The sequence below is a fragment of the Cryptomeria japonica genome, chromosome 8 (assembly GCF_030272615.1).
Source record: "Cryptomeria japonica chromosome 8, Sugi_1.0, whole genome shotgun sequence".
Lineage (NCBI taxonomy): Eukaryota > Viridiplantae > Streptophyta > Pinopsida > Cupressales > Cupressaceae > Cryptomeria > Cryptomeria japonica.
This window is the reverse complement of record NC_081412.1, coordinates 78,490,268-78,499,869: the sequence shown is the minus strand read 5'-3', so window position 1 is coordinate 78,499,869 and position 9,602 is coordinate 78,490,268.

Genomic DNA, 9,602 nt, shown 5'->3' with positions numbered 1-9,602 from the left:
TTGTTGGTAATCATGTTCGAGACTTGGCTATTGGAGATCATTGTTGTAGCGTATGGACCTATACTTGGTCTCGGTTGATCTAGGTTATGCAATGGCTTTAATGTAACGTGTGGATAGGACCTATTGCTATATTTCTGGGATGTCTTATGTGTTGATATTATTTGTTTGGTCTAAGGCCAACATGGTTTGTAATTATGTAATCAGTTTATTATCTGGTGGCCGACCTGATTGTTTATGGTCTAGGGTTTTGTATAAATAGATGTAAGATCTCATTGTAGATCATCATGGTTATATGTAATAGGTCATGGTCAAGGAATGTAATGTGGGAATAATGTAATATCATTCAGGCAGAGGAGTTGGTTGATCATTGGAGATCAAATTGGGTTTATGTAAGAGGATTTAATCCTCTGGTATTGAGCTTAACCAGAACTGTACTCAGGCATAGGAGATGCTATCTTTTGTAGTTCAACACTTCTCCGGATTGTAGTCTATATTTGTATGTAGTCAGTGAGGCTCCTTTTGTGGTGAGTAGTGCACTCTAGGCTGTTGGCATTCCTGCAAGTGCAGGGCCCTCATTTGTAATTCACATACTTACTGCAGAAGTATTGTTGAACTATGGGTAGGCTTCCCACCATGGTTTTTTCCTTTACCAGGTTATCCACGTCCAAATCCTGGTATTGTGTGGATGGCTTTTATTTTATGATTATTGTTTATGCTTAATTGAATTAACTTCTATTCCGATACTACTATTTTGGGTTCTGGTATTAAAGTTTAAATTGATAATGGATCCTGTAATCTATGACAACTGATTCACCCCCCCTCTCAGTTGTCTTTCGGTGATAAAGGGAAATTTTTGTCTTTGCAAGAATTTGATGGTGGTCTAGTTAGACTTGGAGATGAAAAGGCATATATGATCAAAGGAAAAGAAACTATATCATTGGATTGTAAGAATAATACTGACAATATTTATTATGTTGAAGGTTTGAGGCATAATCTTTTGAGTGTAGGATAATTGGTAGACAAGGGATTTCAATTATAGTTCAAGGATGGCAAATATAAAATCATTAATAGATCTAGCTTGGAGATTGCAACGGGTACACAAACAAAAGGTAATATATTTCACTTAAACTATGGTGAAAAGACATGTTTGATTACACAGAATGAAAGTTGGCTATGGCATAAAAGGCTGTGTCATGTAAATTTTGATTGCATTGTGAAGATAAGTTCAACTAAGGTAGTTAGAGATATACCTAAGATTATGAAGCCCTATAATCTGGTATATAAAGAATGTCAAATGGGTAAATAGGTCAGAACCTCTTTTAGGAGTATACAAGATAAACCAAATGATGTTCTTGATCTTATTCATATTGATTTGTGTGGCCTTGCTAGAGATAAAAGTTTTAAAGGTGATAGATATTCCATGCTAATCATTGATGATTATTTTAGAATGACGTGGGTTACTTTTCTGAGAGAAAAATATGAAGCATTTGAAAAGTTTAAAATCTTTAAGGCTAAAGTGAAAACTGAGACATGATTGAAGATTAAATGTTTGAGATCAGATCATGGTGGTGAATTCATATCTGGTGAGTTTAATAACTTTTGTGACAAGCATGGTATAAGGAAACAATTTTCTGCTCCCCGGACACCTCAGTGGAATGGAGTTGTGGAAAGAAAGAACATAACTATCTTGGATGTTGCGAGAACAATGATGATGGAAGCTAGTCTACCTCATACCTACAGGAGAGACGTAGTGAGAACAACAATTTATACGTTCAACAAAGTAAATATCAAAGAAGAAACCGGTAAGACACCTTATGAATTATGGTTTGTCAATACACCTATAGTTAAGTATTTCAGAATCTTTGGTAGTAAATGTTATATCAAGAGAGATGATATTATTGGAAAATTTGATCCTAGATGTGATGAAGGCATATTTCTTGGTTATTCTAATGAAAGCAAAGCATATAGATGTTATAACAAGAGATTGCGGAGAATTGTGGAGAATGTTAATGTCAAAGTAGATGAGCTGAACAAAATTCAAATTAGAGTTTATGAGAAGGAACCGGTAGTGGAAATGATTATATCTGAATCGGTAGCACCTTTGCCAGAATAGAGAGTTGAACCACTTACTCCAAAAACATCAAATAATTCTACAGTAACTGAAGAACAAGGGAGAGGAATAGAAAGTCAGAAGACCCCTAGGTATGTGAGATTGAATCATTTAGAAGATCAAATCATTGGGGATAAGAGAAATGAAGTGATGACAAGAAGAAGACTGGCAACTAATGAGGTATGTTTAATTTCACAAGCTGAACCGATATCAGTAATTGAGGTATGTAAAGATGAACATTGGTTGAAAGAAATGGAAGAAGAATTAGATCAGATTGAGAAAAATAACACATGGACCATGGTTCCCCAGTCTAACAATAAAAATGTTATTGGAACTAAATGGGTTTTTAGAAATAAATTGAATGAGGATGGTTAAGTTATAAGGAATAAGGCTAGATTGGTTTGTAAAGAATATTCTCAAAAGGAAGGAATTGATTATGGAGAGACTTTTGCACCTGTAGCTAGGATTGAAGCTGTAAGATTATTTCTTGCCTATGTTGCTTATAAAAACTACAAGGTTTATCAGATGGATGTTAAATGTGCATTATTGAATGGGGATCTTGATGAACAATTTTATATTGAGCAACCTGATGGTTTTTCACTATCAAATGATACAGATATGGTTTGCAGGTTAAGGAAAGCTTTATATGGATTGAAACAAGCACCTAGAGCTTGGTAAGCAAGGTTGGATAAATATCTTTTGAAGCTTGGTTTTACTAAAGGTAGTGCTGACAATAATTTATATTATAAAATTACTAATGATGATATACTGATTGTTGAAGTATTTGTTGATGATATTATTTTTGGAGGTGAAGATAAGTTATGCATAGAGTTTTCTAACAATTTGAGATGAAATTTTTCTTAGGTTTGCAAATAACTCAAACTGACAAAGGTATTTTTATTTGTCAAAATAATTATGCTAAGGAATTATTGAGGAAATTTGGTATGGGAGACTCTAAACCGGTAGGTACTCCTATGGTTACAAGTGAGAAATTGACAAGAAAAGATGTTTCTACACCGATAAATCCTACAAGACACAAATCTATGATTGGAGGTCTGCTTTATTTGACTCAGACTAGGCCTGACATTATGATTGATGTTTGTATTGTTTCAATATTTTAGAGTGATCCTAGAGAAAATCATGAGATGGCGGTGAAAAGTATTTTTAGATACTTGCAAGGTACATCAGAATATGGCTTGCGGTACCCTAAGCATGATAAATTTACTTTATGTGCATATACAGATGTTGATTGGGCTGGAGATGTTGATGACCGAAAAAGCACTTCCAGTGGAGCTTTCTTTCTTGGAAAGAAGTTGGTTTCATGGATCAACAAGAAACAGTCATGTACTTCTTTATCTACTATTGAAGATGAGTATGTTGTTGTTGCTACTAACTATACACAAGTTTTATGGATGAAGCAAATGTTGAAGGATATAAAGGTGGATTGTGATGCACCAGTAGTTATTCACTGTGATAACTCTACTGCTATTGATATATCAAAGAATATGGTATTTCATTCTAAAACAAAGAACATATCTATCAAGTATAACTTTTTGAAGGAGAAGGTGGAAGCAAATGAAGTTAGACTGGTTTATATGAACACTAAAGAGAAGATTGCAGATATTTTCACTAAACCTTTATCCAAGGAATCATTTGAGTACCTAAGAGACAGATTGGGAGTTCATGCCCCTCTGGTAGAGACTTGATTGATGTGGTTTGACATCAGTCTGGCATGCATTATCAAAGATACTATTCATTTTGGCACTGATGTGGGATGCTACTGCTCAGGGGGAGTAGTCAGCTTTGTGATTCAGAGGCTGATGTTTTTGCTTTGATATTGCTATCAAATTTTTGTTATTGATTTCAAAGGGGGAGTGATATTGATGTGAAAAAGAAAGGGAAAAAGAAAAAGAAAGAGGGAGTGATATTCAGAGCCATATATGGGAGTTTGTTGGTTATCTTCCATGGGGGGAGACTTGTTTGGAATTTCTCGTTACTTATATGTTTTTCACATCTAGTGTTGTCATCAATGCCAAAGGAGGATATTGTTGGCCATTTGGTAGAATTGATTATGTTTTGCATTGATGTTTTGTCATTGATGCCAACACTAGCTGTTTGGATGCTTTACTGGCACCCTTCTGGTCCCGGTAGGTTGAGTGATTTATGATTAACTTGGATCTGCCATGATCCAGTAGGCTCTGGTATAGTCTGGTGATGGAATTGGCTTATTCATGATACTTATACTCATATTTGGTTAGTTGGTTTTGGTCTGGAGATCGGATGTTATCCTGCTTGCTTAGAAGATTAGTTTTTGGTTCCGACGATGGTTTCACCAGCAACACTTTTGATGGAGATGAATTGCATAAGTGGTGTTGGTGCAGCTTCTAGTGGAGTTTCAAGATGTTGTTGGTTATCATGTTTGAGACTTGGTGGTTGGAGATCATTGTTGTAGCGTATGGACCTATACTTGGTCCCGGTTGACCTAGGTTATGGACCGTCTTTAACGTAACGTGTGGATAGGACCTATTGATGTATTTTTGGGATGTCTTATGTGTTGATATTATTTGTTTGATCTAAAGCTGACATGGTTTGTAATTATGTAATCGGTTTATTATCTGGTGTCTGACCTAATTGTTTATGGTCTAGGGTTTTGTATAAACAGATGTAAGATCTCATTGTAGATCATCATGGTTATATGTAATAGGTCATGGTCAAGGAAAGTAATGTGCGAATAATGTAATATCATTCAGGCAGAGGAGTTAGTTGATCATTGAAGATCGAATTGGGTTTATGTAAGAGGATTTAGTCCTCCAATATTGAGCTTAACCAGAACTATATTCAGGAATAAGAGATGCTATCTTTTGCAGTTCAACACTTCTCCGAATTGTAGTCCGGATTTGTATGTAGTCAGTGAGTCTCCTTTTGTGATGAGCAGTGTTCTCTAGGCTATTGGCCTTCCTGCAAGTGTAGGCCCCTCAATTGTAAATCACATACTTACTGCAGAAATATTATTTGACTGTGGGTAGGCTTCCCATCATGGTTTTTCCCTTTACCAGGTTTTCCATGTACAAATCTTGGTGTTTTGTCGATGGCTTTTATTCTATATTATTGTTTATGCTTAATTGAATTAACTGCTATTCCAATATAACTATTTTGGGCCCCGGTATTAAATTTTAAATTGATAATGGTACCTGTAATCTATGACCACTGATTCACCCCCCCTCGCAGTTGTCTTCTGGTTATTTGAATTGTCTAACATATCCATTACACATTATCCTTCCATCCTTAATTTCACTACCTCTAGTGTGGTGCATTCCACTCCTTTGCAACATAGTCCTTGGGTCTCCATCATCCTACCCTCCATCTTTTATTCCTCCATATCCCATCCATATCCATCCACTCGATCCATCTGTCTCTTATCCAAATATTATCTCCCTCCATTCATCCATCCTTTTACCAAACCTTGATTCTCCGTTGTTATTGGTTTCAATCTATTTATCCTAAATTCATAAACAAATCCTATCCATTTAATCATATTTCCCATCTCATCCAATCCAATTCAATCATATTCCCCATCCCATCCAATCTTATTCAATCATTAATCTACCTCCCATATTATCCAATCCATTTATGATCTCCATCACACTAAGCTTTTCCCCATCAAAACTGAGCTTTTCCCATCTATCTAAGCTTATATTGACTTGCACATAATCCAAACACCCATCCATACTGTGCTAATCAAATCTAAGTGGCAATCCTTCCATCTAAAGTCTCTGCACAGCCAACTTGTCTTTTGTGATCTATCAATCTATCAACACCCTACCCATCAGGATGTATCCTTCCCATGTCCAGAAGTCTATCCAAACCCATCACGTGTGCATCAGGATGTATCCTTTCTATGTCTAGAAGTCTATCCAAATCCATGTCCTACTCTTGGCAAGAGATATTAGTTGGTCCTGTGCATGTTGTTTGCATGATTAGGATTTTCACTCCAATTTTTATCTTGTGTCCCAGGACTATACTTATTCAGGACTGCCTTGATCATCCTATATCTTGGTATGTCTTGGCTGGTGTATAATGGGGCATAGTTTTTATGGTATGTTGTGTTTGAAGTTTTCCCTTGTGTGTACTGGCAACCCTGCATTAGTGTTTATCAACACTTGCATGATTGTGTGGAAGGCATACCTGTTTGACTAAGAGTCAGTCCACGCCTTGGGTTTTCATGACATTCTACTTCCTATAATCCGTGGTGTAGATCATCCTTGGCAATATCAAAACTAGGTTTGCTCTCCATATTTACACAACAAGAAATCCCAGCCACTTCATTTTGTTTGTTCATCTCAGAGACTCAAATTCATTTATACCTTCTTTCATAATTTTCATCCTTTCATTATTTAGTCCTCCTATCCATTTTGAGAGCACACTCGTGTTCTTAGAACCCACATGTCCTCTCAAGGGGGCATACCACTACCTCCTTGTCATCCTTCCTCATTTCACCTATGACTGGGGAATCATGCTACTAGTCCTTATCCTCACTATCCACTATGTTTTATTCTTCTTTGATATAACATCACTTCATGATGCTATATCAAAGAGGGGAAAAATGTAGACACCTAAAATTAATGTTTAATTAATTTAAGTCTGTCATCATAATTAACCAATTTAATTATGTTAATTCCCTTCTTCTTAAGGTTAATTTAATCAAATTTAATCAATCTTGTCACTATAATCCAATAATTAATTTATCAAATAAATTAATTATTTCCCTATTCTTCTAAAGTCAACCAAATCATTAAGTGTTTTAAATTCCTCTTAGTTAATTAATTCTTATTAATTAACTTAAGTCATGTGATTCCTACAAATCATTTTTCCTAATCCCCACTTAGCCTAATTAATTCTTCTAGAAACTCTCTTAATCCTACTTGTCATTATTTTCTAATTTTATATTCCTCTACTCATGTCACATCAACATTGAGACTTTCAAGTAAATTCAAATTTTTTTGAATCCCCCCATGCATCCTTTATTTTGAAATTTTAAATTCCTCTTTCCTCTCCCCAAGGAATTTTATATTCTTTTTTATTCTCCCCATTCACCTTGATCCATGTCTTCCATCCCAAGAGTCTCATTTCCTCACAAGGGACTACATGGAATCTTCTTCTAATCTTATGTTGCCCCTTTCTTCCTCTATCTTCCTCTATTATATCCTCATCATATTCTCATAATTATTCATCAAATCCAAATCTATTCATTTCCATCTAATCCAAGTCCAAATCTTATCAAATCATTCCAATCTTGTTATGCATTTGGAGATCATTCCACATCCATGAAGAACGACACATCCAAACAATTGGAGCACAAGGGCGCCTCTACTTCATCATTTGCTCAATCAAAGGAACAAGATAGATCTTCTCTTGTAGGGTAATAGTGTTAGTTTTATGCTTTTTATTTGGTTTCCATATCATTTGTGTTTGAACTAACCCTCTACTACCTTGCTCGATTTCCCTTGCTTCACAAGTATTCATAATCCACAATTCATAAGAATAAAAAAATACCACAAGATGACACTAGATTTAGCCTAAAAAAACCTTCTTAAGGAAAACAATTAGCCTTCAGAAGAACTCACACACTTAATGTGTTATCTCAAGATCAAGATTATAATACACTACAATTGTAAAGTCTTCATGCAAGCATTTTGGAGCATCAAACACACTAGTTGAATTCCTCCATCTGAACAAGCAAATAAGAACCATGTAATCATACATCCCAATCCATGCTTCCATTACTCACATCTACAAATGACAAGAGATGCTCAATCCAACCTTAGCTAACAAGTCAAAGACCAAAAAGCAACCTCTATAGCTACTTATTTTCTTTATTTTATGAGAATAACCATGTAAAAACCCACTAAGTATTATTACCTAAACTTTGTGCTACCAAACCATGAGCCTCAAAACCATGACACCCATATTAACATTTGGTTACTATTTTATTCTAATACTAAATATTTTTCCAATGTGACACTCACACTATATCTATCTCAAAGTTACAAACAAAATACAAGTGGATCCATGATATCCACATCTCTAAGATGCACCACAATTAAATATGTATTTTCATATAGTATGCAAGGTGTAGAACATACCTTTCTCAATATTCTCTCACTTATTGTGTACATTGCATAAGGAGTCAAAATTAATCCAATTATCAAGGGAATTATATTTATAGATAATTGTACCATCATGTTAATGAACAAAATAAAAGATCATTTCAAAATAGATGTCACATTAACTGTCAAATTAAAGCATTAATTTTACTTCAACTCAATATCCAAGCACAAACATAAAATCCAATGGTAACAAATTGGCCTAAGTAGCTACTAGGAAATCATGAACATGGCTATAATAGTAACCACAACTAGTTGTTACACAACCAGCTAATGATACCTCAAAACCAAGTTATGTCCATCATAACATTCAACCCAATACATGACCATAAGTCTGATAATATGATGAAACTATAAAGATCCGGTCAAATACTGAGAGGGGTGGGGGGGGGTGAATCAGTAGTTGGAAAATTAATTGAATTTTCACCAAACTTATTTTTAACTTAGAATCAACTCACAAAGTTTATCTGTTTAGTCACTTTAACAAATCTGCAGTTGCTCTGTTAAACCTTACCGGCTGACCTAATACTTCAGTGATATAATGCAACAGATCTAAAACTTAAATATCCTTTGACCAGAACCTTAAATCACTTCACTAATACAAATAATAACATATTTCAGATCATTTCCAATTATTTATATATGTCTATGTCAATTTACCAATCATTCATATCAACCATACCAAAAACACATCCATAAAAACATTCACCACTTGACACAATGATTTTTTCACGTGGAAACCCAAATGGGAAAAACCATGGTGGGGATGAATACCCACAAGTATTCTTTGAACTCTTCTAAAGTTCACCCTGTTAGGAGCCAAGCTTGGTTAGAAGCTTATACAAGAATGTTTTGTTAGGAACATATCCAGTTAAGGACCACCCGATTAAGGGATTGACTACAAATACCCTATTAAAGGTAACCTCAGTGGAGGATTTTAAATCCAAGCTAATGGATCACCTAGTTAGAGGATTTCAACAACAAGCTTGTTAGAGCTTACCCTATGAGGGGATTTCAAATTGTTATAATGGTTAGAGAACAATAGGTTCTTTGACTGATCTAGAAATAACACTTCCTTCCTGAATCAAATCCTTTTCTACTCCTATATGCCTTCACATCATTCTGTAGACACACCTCCTGGATTGGCAACAATAACTTACACACTCTATCAAATTTGCCAATGACTCATTCAATCAATCCATCAACCTTATAAACAAATACATTAGGTCTGTAACACAACACAAACATTAAAATTCTCATAGAGATTACAAACACATTAGTTCAATCTTTACCATTAGATTACATTGCAACAACTTTACATTCTTCTA